The following is a 24,017-nucleotide window of genomic DNA, read 5'->3' as shown; positions in this document are numbered from 1 at the left end:
GCTAAGGATCCTGGGACTAAACACCTCCCTCTGCAACTGGATCCTGGACTTCCTGACGGGCCGCCCTCAGATGGTAAGGGTAGGTAACAACACATCTGCCACACTGATCCTCAACACAGGGGCCCCTCAGGGGTGCGTGCTCAGTCCCCTCCTGTACTCCCTGTTCACCCATGATTGCATGGCCAGGCACGACTCCAACACCATCATTAAGTTTGCCGACGACACAACAGTGGTAGGCCTGATCACCAACAACGATGAGACAGCCTATAGGGAGGAGGTCGGAGACCTGGCCATGTGGTGCCAGGATAACAACCTCTCCCTCAACGTGATCAAGACAAAGGAGATGATTGTGGACTACAGGGAAAAAAAGAGGACTGAGCACGCCCCTATTCTCATCGACGGGCTGTAGTGGAACAGGTTGAGAGCTTCAAGTTCCTTGGTGTCCACATCACCAACAATCTATCATGGTCAAAACACACCAAGACCGTCGTGAAGAGGGCACGACAAAGCCTATTCCCCCTCAGGAGACTGAAAAGATTTGGCATGGGTCCTCAGATCCTCAAAAAGTTATACAGCTGCACCATCGAGACCATCCTGACTGGTTGCATCACCGCCTGGTATGGCAACTGCTCGGCCTCAGACCGCAAGGCACTACAGAGGGTAGTGCGTACGGCCCAGTACATCACTGGGGCCAAGCTTCCTGCCATCCAGGACCTCTATACCAGGCGGTGTCATAGGAAGGCCCTAAACATTGTCAAAGACTCCAGCCACCCTAGTCATAGACTGTTCACTCTGCTACCGCACGGCAAGCGGTACTGGTGCGCCAAGTCTAGGTCCAAAAGGCTTCTCAACAGCTTCTACCCCCAAGCCATAAGACTCCTGAACAGCTAATCATGGCTACCCGGACTACTTGCACTGCCCCCCCACCACCTTTTTACGCTGCTGCTACTCTGTTAATTATTTATGCATAGTCACTTTAACTCTACCCACATGTACATATTACCTCAATTACCTCGACTAGCCGGTGCCCCCGCACATTGACTTTGTACCGGTACACCCCTGTATATAACCTCCCTAATGTTATTTTACTTTACTGCTGCTCTTTAGTTATTTGCTTTTATTTTTTTTACTTAACACTTTATTTTATTTTACTTTTTTATTTTAAAAAACTGCATTGTTGGTTCAGGGCTTGTAAGTTAGCATTTCACTGTAATGTCTACACCTGTTGTATTCGGCGCATGTGGCAAATACAATTGATTTGATTTGATTTGCATCCCTCTCTACTTTCTCAGTCTTAAAGAAATATTAAAGGGGGTGAGAGAAAAAAAAGAAAGACGTACTAGAACCATCGTCACTGGACCGTCTTCACACTAAGTGAGTGACCTGGATCGCTCAAGGATGTAACTAAGAGCGCTTCAGTGGCTTCAATTGCAAGCAAAATACTCTGAGCTCCAGTTACTGTAAAACCTATGCTGTCTAATAGTTTGAGTGTGAAGCTGTCAAAGGTGAACGCCCTGTACCAGAACACTACAGTCCTGAAGCAATGTGACAGAAATCCACTATCGTACCAATAATCTAGTGTGTTCTGTGTGCCCTCAAGAAGAAGAACACAAGACTACCTCCCGGGTAGTTAGTGGACATTCCCTGTTTCTCTACGTGTTGGACCTTCATTTTGCCCAGCTCATGTTATTAGGCTATTTTGTATGTGCGTAAAACCGCCTCAATTCTGTCTCAGGAAGGGAGGACTGTGATCGTATTGCTAGCAGCAGGGGAGGGATCATTAGCTTGTCCAGCTCCCCAGGTAGAGTCTATGAACCACTAGGGGATATTTTAATCAAACATTGATCAGTTCCAAGGACGCACTGTGATGCCATGGAGGCAGGCATAGAGGGAGCTGGGGAGACCAGTGATGAAGGTAAACCTGTGGGAGGTAGTGTGATATTACTGTTACTAAAGAAGACCTACAGGGAACTAAGGCTGTGTGTGGGCTTAAGTGCGAAAGAGATGGATGAAAGAAGAAGAAGAAGAAGAAGATTGGGAGAGAGAGAGAGACAAAGATGGAGGGAAAGAGAAAGAAAGAAAACCAGCCTAGAGTTAAAAAGAAAAATCCCTCCAATATTTATGAGAATCTTTACCTTGATATTAGCATGATATTAGAATAGATTGTATAGAATTACATTGAAAACTGGAGCCCACTTATGTCTTCTGAAGTTTACCCAAGTTCACCTCCAAATCAAAGCCATTTTCTACACCACGTTCTCTGAATCTCAAACATTTAGCATACATTTCACTAACATTCAAATACACAGGCACATATGTAAAACATTTATATAAAGAAAAATAAGCTTATGCCTAGCCCCAGAGAGAGAGAGAGATATGCCGGTGGAATGCTACGACACGGACATTCATTTCTTTATCCTTGTCAGATGGCTACAATGTCTGCTATACAGATGTAGGCGTACAGAAGGAGGCTAATTCGTTAACTTTAGATCAGAATATTTTATATCAAGATAAGCATTATATTGTTAGATTATAGGAGTAACTCTGGTAGTCTAAAACATTCTTCCTCACCTCAAGTTCAACTGTCGGAGTCAGTTGGACCGCTGGTGCGCACTGCCTTCATATCATAGGCCTGCAGTATAATAGGCCACACATTTACATTTACATTTTAGTCATTTAGCAGACGCTCTTATCCAGAGCGACTTACAGTTAGTGAGTGCATACATAATTTTTTTATTTTTCATACTGGCCCCCCGTGAGAATCAAACCCACAACCCTGGCGTTGCAAACGCCATGCTCTACCAACTGAGCTACACCACACTAAACCTTCACAAAAGTTTCTAAAGATCATCAGGGACCTCAGCCACCCGAGCCACGGCCTGTTGTCACTGCTTCCATCACTCAGACGTGGGCAGTACAGGAGCATCATGGCTAAAACTAACAGACTGGCCAATTGCTTCTACCCCCAGATCATTAGGCTGCTGAATAGCCACCACCAGTCAGCTACAAATGTTTTGGGAATAAGTCAATGGGTATGAATACTTTAAGGCACTGTACATTAAAGTAAACCAAAGTTTTGGAAATACATAACGCCATCTTACCAAATATCAAAGAATGTTAGCTATAAGTAGTTATCTTAGTCAGCCAGCTAACGTTAGCTATTTAGCCAACTAGCTTTTAGCCTAGCCAGCCTAGCCAACCACCACTTTTATGCTTGGCAAGCTAGAGTCTAACTACTGGAGACCAGCTCGAACACAACACAACTAAAACTTAACCGCAGATCAAAAGCAAAGAGAGAGCAAAGACTTACAGATTGATGGCTGGGGCCCATCCGATGGTAAAACTTTTAAAAGAGTGCAGGCTGAGTTAGCTACCAAAGCGACGGGGAGGTGGGTGCTTCCCCGGGCTGAGGGAGAGTCAGGGAAATCCAATAGCTATATAGCGAGAAAAATCTAAAATAGATAGATTCCAGATGTCAGTCAGCTAGCACGCTAGCACTTAGCCAAGGTGGAAAAAGTTTACAAAACTCTCATAGCCTACTTCACAGAGAACATGCCAAAAAGTTGACAAAACAAAAAGGAGAACAGACGAGGTACTAATCAAATAGAGCAAGCAGGTATGATTTTCTCTTTCGTTTTGAGCCCACGGCAAGAAGGCACTAGAGTCTGCCAAGCTAATGGGTTCCCACTAGATAACACAGCCACAAAATATGTGAAGAGCATGAGGTGTGGCTAACCTTAGCCAGATAAAGCTAGCATACAAACTCGGTAGCACATAGTAGATCCTCCATATGATGTTGAGAAATAGTGCATTGTGGCTAGTTTAGAAGACATCCGGAAATAAGTTAATAAATATCTAATACCCAAAAACATAACTATGTTTGTACTTATAGGTAACCAGATCGTGACGACAACTAAGTTACTATGTCTGTGTTGTTACATTGGTAAGTAAAAACTCATACTTCCTACCCTTTAAGCTAAACATTCTGATCTGTTCCATCAGCCATATTAATTGATATGTTGTATTAAGAAGTGAGTAGTCGCAATCCCCACAAAAAATGAAGTGGGTATACGACGTATAGCTGCGTATATCCTCCACTACACCACTGACCTAGGCCAAGGCTCCTCTCTCGCTCTCTCGTCAGCAGCAGGCGCAGAGCATGCACATAAGGCAGCGCTCAAGGAGTGGGAATCGGGATGTATGAGAGGCAGCCCCGGACAATTTGGCCGGCTACAATTTTATTTATCGGCTTTTAATTTATTTTATCGACCAAAAGCCGGCAATTACCGGCTAACGGAAACCCTGGTGCGTGTTTGTGTGTGTGTTCTGTGGAGAACATTAGGCAGACCCAAATCAGTCTCTGTATAAATCTTGGAAAAGCCACTCTATAATTCACTGAAAAGGCAGAAACAGCAAATAGGGAATAACGTCATCCACATCCATCCACCACCAAGGGTGCATCCAAAATGGCACCCTATTCCCTTGATAGTGTACTAGTTTTGACCAGGGCCTACAGTATAGGGTTCTGGTCAACAGCAGTGCACTATATAGGGAATAGGGTGCCATTTGGAAGCACACCAAGTCTCCAGTCGGCTCCAGGTCTATAAATCTGTTTTAACTGCACCCTCTCAGTATAATACGTTGACTTCCGTTCATAAACCCCAATCCTGAGGTAACGACGATGGCTACCCTCAACACACGTTTTTAAATTAAATAGTTTGAATGAATATTAGGCTAATTGGTAGGATCATCACTAACAACCATTCATCCCTGTAACATGCTGACCACACCGGCCGTGTTGCGTGCGCGGGTGTTGCAAAATAAATGTACACATACATGTTATTCAATAATTTCATCCAAACTGCTCGCGTAGCAAGGCACTAAAATAGAACTTGGCTCTATTTTAGACGCTTGACACGCTGCAAGTCCCACCTCTCCCATCTCCTCATTGGTTTTTAGGAGCATATACCCACGTGGGTGATTGAAAGATGAACAAGGTCCATACTCCAGTCCAGTTGGTTGCAGTTATGCACCTTAAAGTTGGTTGCCAACCGCCATATAAAATCCACAGAAGAAGACTGAACAAGGAGAGATTACTAGAAACTAACTAGGTTTCCCCTTTTATCTGTGGAATAATTTTTGGAGTAGAGAACACTTGTGTGACACAAAATAGTTCAATATTCTACAAAGATCCAGCAAAAAAAACGACCTTGTACATTTCAGGTAAAACAACAACCCAATGTTTATATCCCAGGACAAATTAGCTAGCAACAGCAGGCTAGCTAGCTAAATGTCCATGAATATTTAATATTTAATTTCAACCTGCGTGTCCTGATCACGTCTGGACAAAATCAACATGCGCACAAGGACGCACGCGTGTGGCCGGTGTAGTCAGCATGTAAGACAACTGTTTGGTGTCTGGCGAAATCAGCATACTAAAGCATGACTGTGTGTTTGTGTGTGATAATGAGTATTTCAAGTTGAAGCCCTAGTGTGATTTGAAATAAGCAGCTAGATAGACGCAGGAGTCTGGATAGAAGTTATCTTATGGAAAATGATAGTAGTACATACAAGGTACAAGTGTATAAAGTGGAGTGCTACAATGCCAAAACAATAGCATCCCATTACAGAGCAACCACTAGAAGCTACAAACACACAAAGCCCACAATGACTGACCTACAGCACAGTAGGTCTTGTCTGCACTGCAACACTCTTCTTGCACTCAATTACAGATTGAAAGAGCAGCAGGAGGAGCATTCCTTAAGGCACTTTTCCAGAACCCAGAGAAAGAAAGAGAGAGGAAGGACTGAAAGAGAAAGAGGGAAAGACTTGGGACACAGTTGTGGCTGGGGGAAACAGAAAAAAGACCAGAAGCTGGAAGAGAAGAGTCCCATTTCATCAGAAGAATGCCTGAGTCAGGGGATATATGTGTGTGTGTGTGTGTGTGTGTGTGTGTGTGTGTGTGTGTGTGTGTGCGTCCGTTTGTGTGTATGTGTGTGGGCGTGTGTGTGTGTGTGTGCAACCGTGTGTGTGTCAGGGGAAGGAGAAAGGAGCCATTAGGGCACAGTGAGTCAGAGTCACATAACAGGGAGAGGCAGTAAAAACAGGAGTGGGCTCTGATCACAGTCACAGCACCGGCCCAGAAGACCAGAGGAGAGGAGAGTCCTAGAGGCACACAGACATTTGCTTTACATTTTAGTCATTCAGCAGATGAGTCTTCTCCAGAGTGACATACAATCAATGCATTCAACTAAAGTAGGTAAAACAAGCACATATCACGACCATTGCAAGTTATTCAAAATAGCCACTATCTGCAAAAGTACAGTCAACAACAGTGCTGTTAAGGTCTCCTCTCTACAATCTAAAGATCATGGCAGGAGGAGTCATAGTGAGCAGTGGGGTTTTACCATTACGTGTTAATGTCACAATTCCACTGTCCCGTAGCCCAGGCAGGAAATTCGTAAACTTAATCTCCCTCTGGAAAAACGTATAAACCTACCTGTCCACCTCTACGACCTGTGCAACAATGTATCATTTTACAAATGCGATCTCTCCCGCACCAGTAGGCTAGCTAGCCCAAGAATGAAGGTGAAAATCAATTTCATTAACCAGTGCAAATGCGTCCTATGTAGGCCTATTGGATATTTATTGAAGTTCTTGTCTCTCATCATCACTGAATCTCTGCTAGCTATCTACATGCCAATGATTTGTTTAGCATAGCAACTTCAAATGAATATAATTATTAGAGTGAATGACTGGGTCAAAACATCAGAAAATAACTAAACGACCAGCCTGCTTGGGTAGCAACTTCAGAATGCAAAAACAAATGTAAAATTTTTATGAAAAGAATATCATTCATATCTTTATAAATATGTTGCCAACCGTTTCATAAAAGCAATAATGCCCTCAAACCCGGGAATTATGGTGTGATAACTCTCTCCCGGCCCTTGGTTTCACCTCAGGCTTCAGAACAGCCCTTGTCAGTAGTTCTCAGGCATTATTGCTTAAATTATTCACTGTGCCTAAGCCAGCCGTATTCCACTAAAGCTCCTCTTCTTCACTATATTAATTCAGTGATACACATTTTAAACGGGTACACAATCCACCAATTATGATAACACACAGGATCCGGTGTAAAAGATGTCGCCATCTGTGACTTTGAAGATCAGGTCGGCCGTCTTCATCTTGGTGTTGAGTTGTAGATTGGAAGATGCAGGAGGAGGTATCCTTCCTGAACAGACGGTGTGGGCAAGGGCAGTGGGGGGCGACTCTGCATTTAAACTCAGTGTCGAAGCGTGGCATCACTACACTGCTTATCTTAAACTTGTTAAAAAATTGGCAGATTTGGAACGACAGGAAATTGAGTGAAAGACTACAGTGTTAAAGGGAGCGGGTGGAAAACAATCAGATATTATACGGCTTGATAGGAGTTCCCACTCACAGACCGTGCTGTAGGATTAACACAGTTGGGATTCTCCTTGTTTTCAACACTGAACATCTCCTCAATACAAGCCACTGTGTCCTGTCGGAGAATGGTACTGACTAGAATATTACGATATACAGGGATCTAAATGAAAACGTTTCATTTGCTGCACTATATTAATTCAAATCAAATTTAGGAGCACCAGAAAAATTGATTTTTAAATTAATTGAGATATAGCCTACATTGGGCCTATATGAATCCTACTTACTTTTGAAGCACATCTCCTGAAGAAGATATCAATTTTCCTTTCTTTCTGTGCCACCAAATGTTTGCAGATATCAGGTTGATAGTAGGGTTGCACAATATGGACCAAAACCCTAATCACATTTGAATAGATGTTGCATTTAGATAAAGAACATGCTGTTGCACAAACAACATGCTGATCTACACCACCACTGATAGCAACCTGTATTAGAGCTAACGTTTGCTTTGCCCTAACTAGTCCATTTAGCTAAATGGCTTTTAGCTAGCAAGCTAGCTAGTTAGCATGAGCATTATTATAGGCACATGCCAAAGAGAGCAAGCTACACAAACTAATAGTATAATAGAGAAATCATGTGGAATCACATTTAGAAGCAACGTGGAAAGCATCATCGTTCTTGTTTTAGAAGAATATGTGGAGTGCATGAATTTACATTATGCTGAGAGAATAAACAGTGGAGGAACTGTGTGGCGCCTGCTTGAGGGACATGGGGCGGGGCTTGGTGTGTGTGGCCCTGGAACTGGAAGCAAGCAGCCCTGGGAGGCAGCCTGTCTTTTTTGAGCAGTGTAGAGAAGAGTGTTGAGGGAAATATTGTTACGCATTAAACATTTTATTGGATTGTCTTTTAGTCGCACTTGTGCTCCCCCCAAAAAACTCCAGGTCGCACAGCAAAATATTTAGTTAATATGCAACCAAATTGGTCGCACTTAAGAGCTCTGACGATATACCCTTAATAAATAAACACACAAACCCCAGAATATGATGTGCAGTTCTACAGGCAAACTCAAGTGAACTCTATGGCATAAGCCCGTCTCTTTTTTCCCCCACCAGAGTAATTCACACCTTATCTTCAGTAGGGTTGGCATGGTGGCATATTCCCTAATTGCCTTTGCCTAAATTTTCAACACATATGTGGTAGTTAGACTATTAACATAACGCAAGAGAACAACGTAGATTGTAGAAAGAGCGGAGAGCGGAGAGCCCCAAAGCAGAGCAAAATGTCAGCTAGGGCTTAACATACTTTTCCCCCCCTCTCCTCTCCAATGTCGGATGATCATGGGCCGGCTTTTGCAGCGGACACTCTGCTGTCTGCCTTATTATTTTAAAATCTTAATTTCCCTTTTTCTCCCTAATCCCCATTCGATTTGAATGTGACTTGTTGGCCCAGGCTAGCCTACTCTTTCATGATCAACCATCGAATGGATCTATAGGCCTAACGGAGTTCCATCTCAGAAAGTTGTTTGTGAATAGCCTAAATAAAATGTAGTATAGTAATAATGCGTGAAATAACAAACAATTGCAAGATAGACTAATCAAATAGGAAGTTTAACAAACCTGATATGTTTCTGCTTTACTTGACCGAAGTGTAGGCAAAATAAATTGTGCTACCGGAAAATCCCTCCTTGCAAACCAAACGGCCAATAATATTGGCCTACACATTGGCTACTGTCAATAAAAGTTGCAGTAAACGTTAAACTTATAAACTAATATTTCGAATATTGTCAAAGTGTTTATTAAAGTCCTTGAATTGGGCAATCAGGTATATGCTCCTACAGCAGCACTTCCAATAAGTGGGAACAAAACTTTATTTTGAATAGCTTACAAATTGTGCATTTATATAAAAGTCAACAAAAATCAGATAAAACAAATAATGATTGAAACTATAACATTCTTTATAACACTTGAATGAACATTGGCTTAGCCTAAAAATGAATAGGCCTATTATCCTTTGGCTTTGCCTTTTGACCTGTAAAAATCCAAACTATACAATCAGATAAAACAAATGATTATATATACCAAGGAACACCAGCATGTTCACCCCCAGATTAGCGAACTCAGCAGGATGATGGAGGTTTGTAGTTTGTCCATCCTTTGCCCTGATAATCTTTTTGCATATTCTGCAAGTGACTTGGTTCAGGACTGCTGGCTCACCTTTATCATTCGAAGAACTGCTAAGAACTGCTAAACAGGCAAAGACCTGCTTTTCTTTCCCACCAAGTCAGCCATAGTTGTTTCTGATTTAGCTAAGGCAGGTTATACTATAGTTACTAAGTGAAATCAAAAAAAAATTATAGTCTAAAACTGTCAGAAAGTAGCCTAATGGAATAAAGAATGTCGCAAATGCGCTTACCCAGATTATCAAGATGATATAACAACAACCCTATCAATTTGAAAATCATTCTGCAGCCTAAATTAGATAAAACATAATTATACCTAACAATGATGTAACGATATTGTTTGTGACTTTTGTAACAATTTAAATAGAATGACATTATGCACCAAATCAAAGTTCTGTTATCACCAACGTGTCCTTCCAGACTTTGCCCAACCCTAATCTTCAGCATCACACAGGATCAGAGCTACCTCCCTGTCTTTCTACAGTCATTTAGGTAATCTCCCACAGTCAACCAATCCCATCTAACCCCATCCCTCACCCCAGACAGACACATGCCCATCAGACGGCTGACACCCTGCTCTCTTTAAGCCTCTCTCTGGACATAGACTGGCTCTCTGAGCCTAGGGGATGAATAAACTAGTGGGAGAGATGAGAGATGAAGCCTAGCAGGGATTTACTCTGTGTCCTCAGTCTCTATAATGACCACCGGCTCCCCTCTCATATCCTCTGTCTGCTTGGCTGTAGGCTTTAAATGGACACATGAGTGGCACGGCTTATTAGGACTCAAAAACATTGTGGGCATGTTGTTTTTCCAACATCCTTAGACAAAAGTCTCCTCTCTCTCCTTTTTCCACAAATCGTCTGACTCGCCTGTCAGAATCCAATCTCCACTTGCTCATAGTTTCGGCTGCTATCTGTCCAGTCCAGCTTAACAGAACGATAACTTTTACCTAATTACCTGCTCTCCGCAAGTTTCTGGCAGGCTATTATTGAAGGGAAATAGGGAGAGTGTGAGATAAGCACCAAGAATCCTTGGGCCGAGTGGCCGAGGAGCGAGGAGTGAGGCGGAGGACAAACAACTAGCCTGTTTCCTCTAGATAAAGAGGGAGTCTCAGAGAGAGGCCCCTGGACAGACAAACTTCCTTTGTGTGTGTGTGTGTGTGTGTGTGTGTGTGTGTGTGTTTCCTCCCATTCTCAGTGAACTCTGGGATCTCCAGCTGCCCCCAATCTGAGATCACTCACAGCTGCCTGACAAGCCAACTCAGTGAAGGTGTGTGGTGGGGGGTTTGTGTGTGTATGAATTAATGTAAGATCGCCAGTTGGCAACCTATCCCTTACGGGATAAATTTAACATAAACAAACATTAGGCAACAATAATTCACAGTGATAATTAGGTAATAATTATTCCGGTGTTCTGTGCAGTGCGCACCGCATAAAGAATGAAACAGAAATCAATACATAATAGTAAATACTGTTATCCAGCAATAATAATAACCCTAGAGCAGTAAAATTTATACAAATACATACAGAAATAAATACAGAAAACCCTGAGACAGACTTACACTCAATCTAAATTATGTGCTTTAGGAAAGTATTCTGACCCTGTGACTTTTTCCACATTTTGTTACGTTACAGCCTTATTCTAAAATTGATTAAATTATACACTTTTATCATGAATCTACACACAATACCCCATAATGACAAAGCGAAAAAACAGTTTTTTTTAATTTAGCAAACGTATTAAATACAAAAAACAGATACCTTATTTACATTAGTATTCAGACCCTTTGCTATGAGACTCGAAATTGAGCTCAGGTGCATCCTGTTTCCATTGATCATCCTTGAGATGTTTCTACAACTTGAATGGAGTCCACCTGTGGTAAATTCCATTGATTGGACATTATTTGGAAAGGCACACACCTGTCTATATAACGTCCCACTGTTGACAGTGCGTGTCAGAGCAAGAACCAAGCAATGAGGTCGAAGGAATTGTCCGTATAGATCCGAGACAGGATTGTGTTGAGGCACAGATCTGGGGAAGGGTCCCAAAACATTTCTGCATCATTGAAGGTCCCGAAGAACACTGTGGCCTCCATCATTCTTAAATGGAAGAAGTTTGGAACCACCAAGACTCTTCCTAGAGCTGGCCGCCCGGCCAAACTGAGCAATCGGGGGAGAAGGGCCTTGGTCAGGGAGGTGACCAAGAACCCGATGGTCAATCTGACAGAGCTCCAGAGTTCCTCTGCGGAGATGGGAGAACCTTCCAGAAGGACAAACATCTCTGCAGAATTCCACCAATCAGGCCTTTATGGTAGAGTGGCCAGATGGAAGCCACTCCTCAGAAAAACCACATGACAGCCCGCTTGGAGTTTGCCAAAAGGCATCTAAAGCACTCTGAGCATGAGAAACAAGATTATCTGGTCTGATGAAACCAAGATTGAACTTTTTGGCCTGAATGCTCTTTGGCCTGAATGCCAAGCGTCACATCTGGAGGAAACCTGGCACCATCCCTATGGTGAAGTATGGTGGTGGCAGCATCATGTTGTGGGGATGTTTTTCAGCGGCAGGGACTGGGAGACTAGTCAGGATCGAGGCAAAGATGAACGGAGCAAAGTACAGAGAGATCCTTGATGAAAACCTGCTCCAGAGCCCTCAGGACCTCAGACTGGGGCGAAGGTTCACCTTCCAACAGGACAATGACCCTGAGCACACAGCCAAGACAACGCAGGAGTGGCTTCGGGAGAAGTCTCTGAATGTCCTTAAGTGGCAACTAAATTTGAGCGTACATTTTTTATTTAATTTAAATGACTATAAAAACACCAGTAAATCAGCTCAAAGTGATTTAATTTTGGAAATCTGTACCAAAGTATCCTCACCCATAATAGAGAGATATGTGATCGTATTCAAATGTAAGCAAGGTTTGAAATGGTTATGTTTTAGTCAAATATGATATCTGTTTGGGCTACTTGCGGTCAATTTGCAGTCTACAAATTATTTGTAATTATGTTCCGGCCCCCTGACCATCTGCTCAATAATAATTCGTCCCGCGGTTGAATCTACACTGAACAAAAATATAAATGCAACATGTAAAGTGTTGGTCCCATGTTTCATGAGCTGAAATAAACTATCCTAGAAATTTTCCATACGCACAAAAAGCATTTCTCTGAAAGAAATGCCACAAATTTGTTTACATCTCTGTTAGTGAGCATTTCCCATTTGCCACGATAATCCATCCACCTGACAGATGTTGTCACAAGTGTAGAGAGGAGTAGGTAGGAGACAGTCGCAGGTTTAGAACTACTGAATTTATTAAAGCATCATAGCTTAAAGCGGGACGAAACCCACAGTGCAAAATATAAAGTACTCAGGAAATAGTAGGAGCGATTCCTCTCAGGAAAACAAGCAACATATACAATGACCGACAAAGACACATGGCAGGGAGAGTATATATACAGTGATAGAGTGGGGATTGGAACCAGGAGTGTGTAATGATGACGAGACAAGTCCGGGGTTGATGAGTGAAGGGCGCTTGCCAGCAGTAGGTTCGGCAGCAGCTAGAAGGCCGGCGACGCCGAATGCCTGAGCTGGACAGGAGAGGGAGCCAAAGCGATGGCTGGTGTGACATATCAAGAAGCTGATTAAACAGCATGATCATTACACAAGTGCACCTTCTGCTGGGGACAGTAAAAGACCACTCTAAAATGTGCAGTTTTGTCACACAACACAAAGCCACAGATGTCTCAAGTTGAGGGAGCATGCATTGGCATGCTGACTGCAGGACTGTCCACCAGAGATGTTGCCAGAGAATTGAATGTTAATTTCTCTACCATAAGCTGCCGCCAACGTCGTTTTAGAGAATTTGGCAGTACGACCAAACGGCCTCACAACAGCAGACCACGTGTAACGACGCCAGCCCAGGACCTCCACATCCGGCTTCTTCAACTGAGGGATCGTCTGAGACCAGCCACCCGGAAAGCTGATAAAACTGTGGGTTGTTCTAAGAACTGGTTGTTGTTTTTAGAACTGGGCAGCATTGAAAGGAATTGCAACATGAAATGATCTTTATCTTAAAAGAAATAGCAAGACTACAAAATCCCACTATGTCGTTGAACATCAAAACAATTGCAAGACAACAGGTGCAATTCCAATGCATGTATTGTGTGTGAAAACCCCAGAAATATACAAGTTGCCGGAAAAGCACCCACCTTTCCTCTCCTCGACTGTATAAATTATTTCTGCTACAACACTGGGAAGCAAATGTCATTTTCATGGTGTCTCTCGACAACAAAGATACGGAACCCATTACAGGCTACTCTACTCTCCTACATCACACACATTAAATGAAGGGTCCTCCAGCGATCGAAAAAAGCAATTTTCACATTGAGCCAATAGATAGATACTCCATTTAGTTCCGAGCTCTCAGCGGAAGAGTGTGTGTGTGTGTGCTCGTGCGTGTGTGTGTGCGCGTGTGAAATGCAGCATGGTGGATGGTGCCGGAGTGAAGAGCAGTGGGGCTGATACGATACCGGGAAGCAAAGTGCACAGAGATGACCCACCGGGCCTGACGTGCCCTGCAAGCTGGATGAGAGGAGGGGAGAGAGCGAGTGGGGAAGAGAGAGGGAGGGGGGAGAGAGAGAGGGAGGGGGGAGAGAGAGAAAAGGGGTAAGGAAGAAGAGAGAGCGAGGGATAACGAAGGAAGAAGAGAGATGGAGAGATGTAAAAGAGAGAGAAAGAAGGAGAAAGGTAGTGGGAAAGGGGATGGTGGATTAGTATGAATAATTTGGTCTGATTAGGGCCATGCAGCGATCAGACGACCGACCAGAGAGAGAGGAGGGAGAGAAAGAGGTGAGAGTGGGAGGGAAAGAGAAAGAAAGAGAGAGAAAGGTAGTGGGTATGGTGAATTAGTATTAATCATGTGGTGTGATTAAGGCTGTGAAAACGGGGCCATGAAGCGATCAGACACCCGGCCAAGCGGACAGCCATATCAGCAGTTATTAACTATAGAGAGAGAGAGAGAGAGAGAGAGAGAGAGAGAGAGAGAGAGAGAGAGAGGCTCTGAACCCCACCATGTGGAACCTCCACAGATTGATTAAAGCTGCAATATGTGACTTTTTGAGCCACCTGACCAAATTCACATAGAAATGTGTATTATAGCTCTGTCATTCTCATTGAAAGTAAGTCTAAGAAGCAGTAGATATGTTCTATGTGCGCTATTTCTATGCTTCCCATTCTTAAGTTTAGTTTTTGCGTTTTTACATCTGGTTTTGTAGTTCGTTTTGTACACCTGCTTCAAACAGCTGAAAATACAATATTTTTGGTTATGGAAAATATATTTCACAGCGGTTAGGTGGTACAATGATTCTCTACACTATACTTCCTTGTTTTGTCATATAAAGTTAAATTAGTCTAACTATTAGAATGTTAGCGACCAGGAAATGGCAGAGCGATTACTGCAGAGTGCATCTTTAATTTTATCTCTTTAATGATGATACTAAGCCAGGCCAGCTAGCGCAGCACACCACTGTCACCCCTGCCCTCATCAGCTGCAACAGGGAGGGATAGGTGGCAGGTAGCCTTGCGGTTGGAGCGTTGGCCCACTAACCGAAAATGTGCTAGTTTGAAACCTTTGAGCCTACAAGGTGAAAAATCGGTCCATGTGCCCTTGAGCAAGGCACTTAACCCTAATTGCTCCAAGACAAATATAAGCATCCACCAAATTATTATTATTATTGCCATGGGCATTTCACACATTAATATCTTCTACCATACCTGGATTGGTCTAGATTGGGTAGGGACAAAGAACACACATCGGCACAGTCCCTTTTCCCTGTCTGTCTCTTTCTGGCTGATTGTGTGTTTCACAAGTATTATGGTATCACTGATGGCAAAAATCCAGTTCATCTCTGGAGTGCAGGCAAAATCAATGCAGGCTTGTTAGGTGGAGATTAGATTTTTCCTAACATTTCCCTCTCCTGCGATCTTTCAGGGTCCACTGCTATATTAGAAGGTCTGCTGAGGAAACTGAATGCATTTTTGCTACTCTCTGACGCATATGACTGTGTAATACTGTGTAAATTGTAGTGTTTGTGAACTGTGTTGGCATTAGCGTTTTTATATCCTGTGGACATAACTTCTGTATCTGGGCAACAAAACTACTTCCCAACAACACTCCTGAAGAAAGTTAAGAGAAGAAAAGCTTTAGGCGGTGGTAAGAGTGTGTGTGTGTTCGTGTGTTTAGTCATCCGTGTTGGCAGCTGTTCTACCATCATCACACTACTATTTTTTCTTTCTTTAACAAGGCAAATGCTCTCCCACCCAGCCGCAACACACACAAGGAACAAAACACTCCTCTGTTTTCACTTTGCAGTGTGTGTGTGTGTGTGTGTGTATGTGTGCGTCTCACCCCTCAAAAACCATTTAGCTACCAGACAGGTTTAGGAAAGAAAGCTGGATAAAGAAAAAGAGGGAACGAGAGATAACAAACATCGGGGTGTACATGATCCTAGCCCAACACATTAATCATGATAGGGGACGTGATCTGAGTCACTCACAGTTATTCAGAGCCAGTGAGCTGTTGAATAATAGTTTGTCTTCTTTCCTTGTTTTGTCCTCACCCTGCAATGTGAATGGAGCGCTACACTCATAGAAATAGAAGTAATAGAATATATTTGATTTATATCGCTACACTGGCCCCATTATAGGCACGCACTGAATAACGGAAGATTATAGCTACACCACTGACTTAGCCTGAGTTGTTTGCCATGTACTGTTGTATATACTGCTGGTGTGTGTTTTTGTGTTGTCCATTAATCATGATACGAGATGATTCCAATCCTCAGTCAGTCAGTCTTTCAGAGCTAGCTATCTTTAACCTAGTCTATTGTCTGTCTCTCATTTGTTCTCACCCTGCGGTCTGGAGAGTATTGCTAGCTAGACTGGCCTCAGAGAGACAGAGAACCTGAGTAAGTGAATCTGTCTTACTTGAGGCTGAGCAGTCCAGCACCGTCACACACACACACACCTGACCAGAGAGCTGTGTTACTGTAATGGATCCCCTGGAGCCAATCTCTTCACACACAAGTGCTGGTCTAATTGAAACCTGATTTGGTGTGTGTGTGTGTGAGAGAGAGAGTGTGTGTGAACAAGTGCAGGCAGCAGCAAACCTCTTTATACAGAGCAACAACTGAATGTGAAATGTCAGTGCCCCAGGCTAGTTAGCTAGTCTATGACCAGGCAGCTTCCATGTTTTGAAACCTCTACACTCATTTTCACTAGCTGCCTTGTTTAATATAATAAGTAGGGAGCTATAATTTGTTATACAAATGGTTTATTGGGATAATTGGAATGGGGAAATGAAAAACATAACTGACATTTTGTGTGTGCAATGTGCTCTCAGTCGCACCTCAGAATTAGAGTTTGTCCATGTTTCTCAAATGTCAAATTTCAAAAGTGTTTAAGGTTAAGTTTAGACATTAACTCCAAAATCTTAAGGTTAGGCATTAACCCCCTGAATGATTAAGGTTAAGGTTTGGCATAGGCTTAAAAAAAATCTCTGAAATAACCTTATATTGCTGGTTTCGAACATGCAACATTTTACATTTAAATGTTTTGTCATTTATCAGACGCTCTTATCCAGAGCAACTTACAGTTAGTGAGTGCATACATCTTTTTTTTCATACTGGGAAAGCAACCTTATGCACCAGAGGCAGATTCTAAAATCAAATATTGTCAAGACAAGAAACCTCAAAATAACCCATCTTCACTGCCATCAAGACTATCATCAATTATCTCAAATCAAATACAATTGTATTTGTCACATGCTTCATAAACAACAGGTGTAGACAAACAGTGAAAGGTTTACATATGGGCCCTTCACAACAATGCAGAAAGAAAAAAAAATGAAATAATAGAAAAAGAATAACAGGAGGAATAAATACACAATGAGTAATGATAACTTGGCTATATACACGGGGTACAGGTACCGAGTCGATTTGCAGGGGTACGAGGTAATTGAGGTAGATCCTGTATTTACATATAGGTAAGTATAAAGTGACTAGGCAACAGGATAGATAATAAACAGTAGCAGCAGCATATGTGATGAGTCAAAAGTGTTTGTGCAAAAAGGGTCAATGCAGATAGTCTGGGAGCTATGGTTAATTATTTATCAGTCTTATGGCTTGGGGCTAGAAGATGTTCAGGGTCTCATGTTGGTTCCATCGGTACTGCTTGCTGTGCGGTAGCAGAGAGAACAGTCTGATTTGTGAAAAGAGAGGGACACCATTTTGGGCTATTTGTCTTATTTGACCATTTATCCTGCTAGCTCGTACCCCATGACCCCTGAAATAAGCTATTCATTAATGCAATATTGACATTGCTATTTCTTTGCATATCAATCTTTTTCATATTTAAATGTTTCTTCATATTGTGCTTTCAGACTTACAGGCCATCACTTTCCCTTATTGTGCAGCAATTATCCTGACCTGAAGGAATGGGAGAGGTTGTGGTCGGGAGAGGTTGTGTTTTCTCTAGCAGGAGGTAAGCTTGGCTTCTTATATGGTGTTGAGTAAAGCTTAAACCATGTATTTAGATCGTAGGTAGGTAGTTGTAGTTAGGTATTGTAGGTAGTTTATTTAGGTAGTTATTTAGGTAGTTATTGTAGGTTTCCGTAGGTAATTATTGTAGGTAAGTATTGTTTACGGCGGAGCCCGGCGAAGCACGAGGCTAGCTAGCTAGCGGGTAGCTACTGGTAACGTTTAGCAACGGTGGAGAGTTGTTTCCAATGTTATTTCACGCTTAAGAGTTCCTGTAATTAAGCCAGCTAGCTACCCTACCATTCAGCCGTTTTTTCTAACCTCATTATCTGAGCCATCAACGTTAGGTAGTTAGTAGCTACTGTACTTAATTACACCTACTGATTGCAGAAGACAAATGTTAGCTGGCGTCGGGTAAGTTTGGCGTTATACATAGCTTGGGCTTTGTCGAGTAAGGCTTAATTATGTATTTAGATTGTAGTTAGGTATTGTAGATAGGCCCGCAGCACGAAGCTAGCTAGCTAGCCGTTTTTTCAAACAAAGTCAACACAGTAGCCATTGCTAGCTAGCCAACACGACCAGCTAACTGTACTGCAGTAGCTAAATACAATATATTTGTGCTAGCTAGCCAACATTTAATTTTTGCTGCGTTATGAAAGGAACTAGACACGGACACGAATTATCTGTTTAGTGTGTTAACACACTATTGGTAGTTTGTTGTAACCAAGTATTGGTGCTAAACTGTGTGTTATTGGATGCTAGCATGCTAGTTAGCTATGGCGTCATAGTTAGGCATTGTGGGCTGTTGTGGGTAGTTATTGTAGGTTAGCATTGTTTTTCGGAGGTGCCGGGTGTAGCACGAAGCTAGCTAGCTAGCCGTTTTTCAAACAAAGTCAACACAGTAGCCATTGCTAGCTAGCCAACACGACCAGCTAACTGTACTGTAGTAGCTAAATACAATATACTTGTGCTAGCTAGCCAACGTTTAATTATTGCTGCGTTATGAAAGGAACTAGACACGGACACGAATTATCTGTTTAGTGTGTTAACACACTATTGGTAGTTTGTTGTAACCAAGTGTTGGTGCTAAACTGTGTGTTATTGGATGCTAGCATGCTAGTTAGCTATGGTGTCATAGTTAGCTAGCTGAATAAAGTGGGTTGAGTCTATTCCTTGAAACATTGAACCGCTGTGGTTCACAACAATTCTGATTTCTAAAGGTGGGAGTTGGGAGAGTTTTTGTTCGGGTGGTTCAGTGAAACAATTATAGTTTCTGAGGTGGAAGTTTTGGTGAGGGAGGCCCTGCTCTCTCCTCTCCCAGATGTTTAGCTCATTTCATTCCGATCTCCTCTGCATTATTGTAGCCATTTGCTACAGCCTGTCAACTATGCCTCTGCCTATCCCTGTTCTCTCCTCTCTGCACAGGCTACACAAACGCCTCACACCGCGTGGCTGCTGCCTCTCTAACCTGGTGGTCCCTGCACGCACCCCACACCTGGAGTTTCAGGTCTCAGGCAGCCTCTGGAACTGCCGTTCTGCTGCCAACAAAGCTGACTTCATCCCAGCCTATGCTAACATCCAGTCCCTCGACTTCCTGGCGCTGACGGAAACATGGATTACCACTGAAAACACTGCTACTCCTACTGCTCTCTCCTCGTCTGACCATGTGTTCTCGCATGCCCCGAGAGCATCTGGTCAGAGGGGTGGTGGCACAGGAATCCTCATCTCTCCCAAGTGGACATTCTCAATTTTTCCCCTAACCCATCTGTCTATCTCCTCATTTGAATTCCATGCTGTCACAGTCACTAGCCCATTTAAGCTTAATATCCTTGTCATCTATCGCCCTCCAGGTTCCCTTGGAGAGTTCATCAATGAGCTTGACGCCTTGATAAGTTCCTTTCCTGAGGATGGCTCACCCCTCACAGTTTTGGGGGATTTCAACCTCCCTACGTCCACATTTGACTCATTTCTCTCTGCCTCCTTCTTTCCACTCCTCTCCTCTTTTGACCTCACCCTCTCACCGTCCCCCCTACTCACAAGGCAGGCAATACGCTTGACCTCATCTTTACTAGATGCTGCTCTTCTACTAATCTCACTGCAACTCCCCTCCATGTCTCCGACCATTACTTTGTTTCCTTTTCTCTCTCGCTCTCCTCCAACACTACTCACTCTGCCCCTACACAGATGGTAATAGGCCGCCGCAACCTTCGCTCTCTCTCTCCCACTACTCTCTCCTCTTCCATCCTATCATCTCTTCCCTCTGCTCAATCCTTCTCCCTCCAATCTCCTGATACTGCCTCCTCAACCCTCCTCTCCTCCCTTTCTGCATCCTTTGACTCTCTGTGTCCCCTATCCTCCCGGCCGGCTCGGTCCTCCCCTCCAGCTCCGTGGCTTGATGACTCATTTGCGAGCTCACAGAACAGAGCTCCGGGCAGCGGAGCGGAAATGGAAGAAAACTAAACTCCCTGCCGACCTGGCATCTTTTCACTCCCTCCTCTCTACATTTTCTTCATCTGTTTCTGCTGCTAAGGCCACTTTCTACCACTCTAAATTCCAAGCATCTGCCTCTAACCCTAGGAAGCTCTTTGCCACATTTTCCTCCCTCCCTCTCCTATTCTCCCTATACACCAAGTCACTTGGCTCTGTCATATCCTCACATGGCCTCTCCTATCATTGCTACGCTGACGATACACAACTAATCTTCTCCTTTCCCCCTTCTGATAACCAGGTGGCGAATCGCATCTCTGCATGTCTGACAGACATATCAGTATGGATGACGGATCACCACCTCAAGCTGAACCCTGGCAAGACGGAGCTGCTCTTCCTCCCGGGGAAGGACTGCCCGTTCCATGATCTCGCCATCACGGTTGACAACTCCGTTGTGTCCTCCTCCCAGAGTGCGAAGAGCCTTGGCGTGACCCTGGACAACACCCTGTCGTTCTCCGCTAACATCAAGGCGGTGACCTGATCCTGCAGGTTCATGCTCTACAACATTCGGAGAGTACGACCCTGCCTTACACAGGAGCGGCACAGGTCCTAATCCAGGCACTTGTCATCTCCGTCTGGATTACTGCAACTCGCTGTTGGCTGGCCTCCCTGCCTGTGCCATTAAACTCCCTACAACTCATCCAGAATGCCGCAGCCCGTCTGGTGTTCAACCTTCCCAAGTTCTCTCCACGTCACCCCCCTCCTCCGCACACTCCACTGGCTTCCAGTTGAAGCTCGCATCCGTTACAAGACCATGGTGCTTGCCTATGGAGCAGTGAGGAACGGCACCTCCCGTACCTTCGGGCTCTGATCAGTCCCTACACCCAAACGAGGGCATTGCGTTCATCCACCTCTGGCCTGCTGGCTCCCTTCCTCTGCGGAAGAATAATTCCCGCTCAGCCCAGTCAAAACTGTTCGCTGCTCTGGCACCCCAATGGTGGAACAAGCTCCCTCACGACGCCAGGACAGCGGAGTCACTCACCACCTTCCGGAGACATTTGAAACCCCACCTCTTTAAGGAATACCTGGGATAGGATAAAGTAATCCTTCTACCCCCCAAAAAAAAAGTGTAAAGTGGTTTTCCCACTGGCTATAGGGTGAATGCACCAATTTGTAAGTCGCTCTGGATAAGAGCGTCTGCTAAATGACGTAAATGTGCCCTTGAGCAAGGCACTTAACCCTAATTGCTCCTGTAAGTCGCTCTGGATAAGAGCGTCTGCTAAATGACTAAAATGTAAAAATGTCAAATGTAAATTTGGGTGGCTGGAGTCTATATAGAGGTTTCAAACCTCTCTGCTATCATACTGTACTCCAGTTTACATATAATAGCAAAGGGCTCCCTCCCATGTGTGCTAGTCTTTGATTAATGCTAACTGTCAGTAAACTCCTGCCCTCTAGCCAAGGTGCCTCCAACTGAGACAGCTCGAGACGTTCCCATCTGGTACCACGTGCGTCGTGGGGGACAAGCCCAGTTTATGACTGGACCCCATGGGCCGCGCGCGTTACACGCTGTCAATTCGCGTGGGAAAGATGCCATCTTGAAGACTGATGGACTGACAGACTGGCAAACATCGGCTTTCCCTCTCAACTCTCCAATATCCAACTCTCTCAGAGGCAAGCTAATTGGTAAATATGTCAACGGTGTTCATAATGCCAGAGATGAAATGTGAATTTAATCTTGCAAGATAAATGTTGGCATCATAAATGTATTGGTCATACAAAATTAATGTAGCCTATCATTAGTTTATTCAACAGTGTTAAAGTAGGCTATATTATGTTCAGTATAACTTATACACTCCACTGACAATAAGCTTTATATCTTGAAAAATGCGGCTAGGTATAGGCTAAAGCAAAATCGATAATTAGAAGTTCTACAACCATTTTCATAATTCCGTTTTCGACTACACGTACACACCTAATGATTTCCACTCATCTGAGTTAATACTGATAAACAGTATTGAACAATGCGCGCTGCTCGACGCATGAGAAATTGGATACATTTATGAATCCAACGTGTAGCAAATATTTCCTTTGCGCAATACTGACATTTCATTCAACAGATAGCCTTTTACCACATTTTGTGGTGGTGTAATCATGTGTGCATATCACGGTCAGAAAAACAACCTTTACTTGAATTAACTAGAACAATAGTCGACAGCTGCATTAGCCCATTAGGCTAATCCAAACAATTTCCAAAACAAAACATTGCACTCCACATTGCGCACAACACAGACAGTTAGCATAGTACAATTTTTTTAAATCAATATTGCAAAGTTATACCACAGAACCCCCGTAGCAAGCTTAGAAGAGATGGGACAACATTGTTTACATAACAGACTTCGCTCTCTTTTCTCCATCACTTCATGTTCCTCTCTATAATTACTTTTCAAGCAACACATTCAGAATTCGGTTCAAGTTGAATATGTCGCAATAGTTTTGTTGTTGTATTGAGATCGACTAAAGAGAGATTGACTGTTCTTACCTCAAAACTGCAGTTTAGTCCAACACCTCTGCGCGAGCTTTCTGGTGTTCTCTCCACAAAATATGTCAGATAATACAATTATGCACTAAAATCAGTGCATAAAAACAAGATAAATATTCTAAGAAAATAGCCAAGTAGGATATGTGTCCAAGAAAATAACAACAAGCCTATAGACTTCAGTCTTCAGCAAATAAATTCCAGAGCCGCAGATAACTATAGCCCCAATTTGGTCACGCAGTCTTCGAGACGAGAGAGAGATTGGTATGCAAACACTTTTCTTCCGAACGAACCACACACTGTAAAGCTCTCGAGCCATCCACATGTTGTTCAGCCCCCGGGGGCGGGCACTCATCCTGTAAGACACGCCCCCTTTTAACTCCTTTATTTTAGCTTGAATTAGATTGTATCTTCTAAACACAATGCTCTTGAATAAAGTAATGATAACTTTACTCACAGATGAAAGACTATGATACATTAAATGCAATTTGGGTCCCTGATTATCCAAAACAATGCCAGTGGGAGGAGAGAGCGTGCTGCTGGGGTGATGGAAGTGTTTTATTTTCCTGCATGTACCCTCATGTCACAAAATCTACTACAGATGGGAGAGCAAGGTAAGCAGGTCTCCAGACATCTTTTTCCTTCTCTCAGAAGGTCGTGACACTGACATTCCCTGTGTCATAGGTGATACCCCCAACTGCCTCCAACCCCACTCCCTTGTGTTTTACTAGTGTGTTTTCCTGATCCCTTTCCCCTCTACTTGCCTAACCCTAACAAGAACATTTGAATACAGAGAGAAAGTGTCAGGATCTTGAGTAGAAGAAACTACTTGAGTTAAATGACCATCAAAATGGCAGTGCGTGTGTTGTGTGTGCATGTGTGTGCGTGTGTGCAGGCCTACATGATAGCAGCTGTCTGGTGTTTTAAGCACAGGGCTC

General features: G+C 43.4%; 1 protein-coding gene across 1 annotated transcript in view; it reads right to left on the bottom strand.

Moving 5' to 3' along the window:
• LOC121577100 (tetraspanin-18) overlaps nucleotides 1-23,381 on the bottom strand; it is a 111,530-nt gene extending 88,149 nt beyond the window's left edge. The window contains exon 1 of the mRNA XM_041890877.2: nucleotides 23,083-23,381. The gene's annotated coding sequence lies outside the window, so the exon portion shown is untranslated. The remainder of the gene's footprint in view (nucleotides 1-23,082) is intronic.
• Between the last annotated feature and the right edge of the window lie 636 nt (nucleotides 23,382-24,017).

This window comes from Coregonus clupeaformis, chromosome 11 (genome assembly GCF_020615455.1).
Source record: "Coregonus clupeaformis isolate EN_2021a chromosome 11, ASM2061545v1, whole genome shotgun sequence".
NCBI classification, from domain to species: domain Eukaryota; kingdom Metazoa; phylum Chordata; class Actinopteri; order Salmoniformes; family Salmonidae; genus Coregonus; species Coregonus clupeaformis.
The sequence above is the reverse complement of the archived record's forward strand: the minus strand, read 5'-3'. Positions and strand labels throughout refer to the sequence as shown.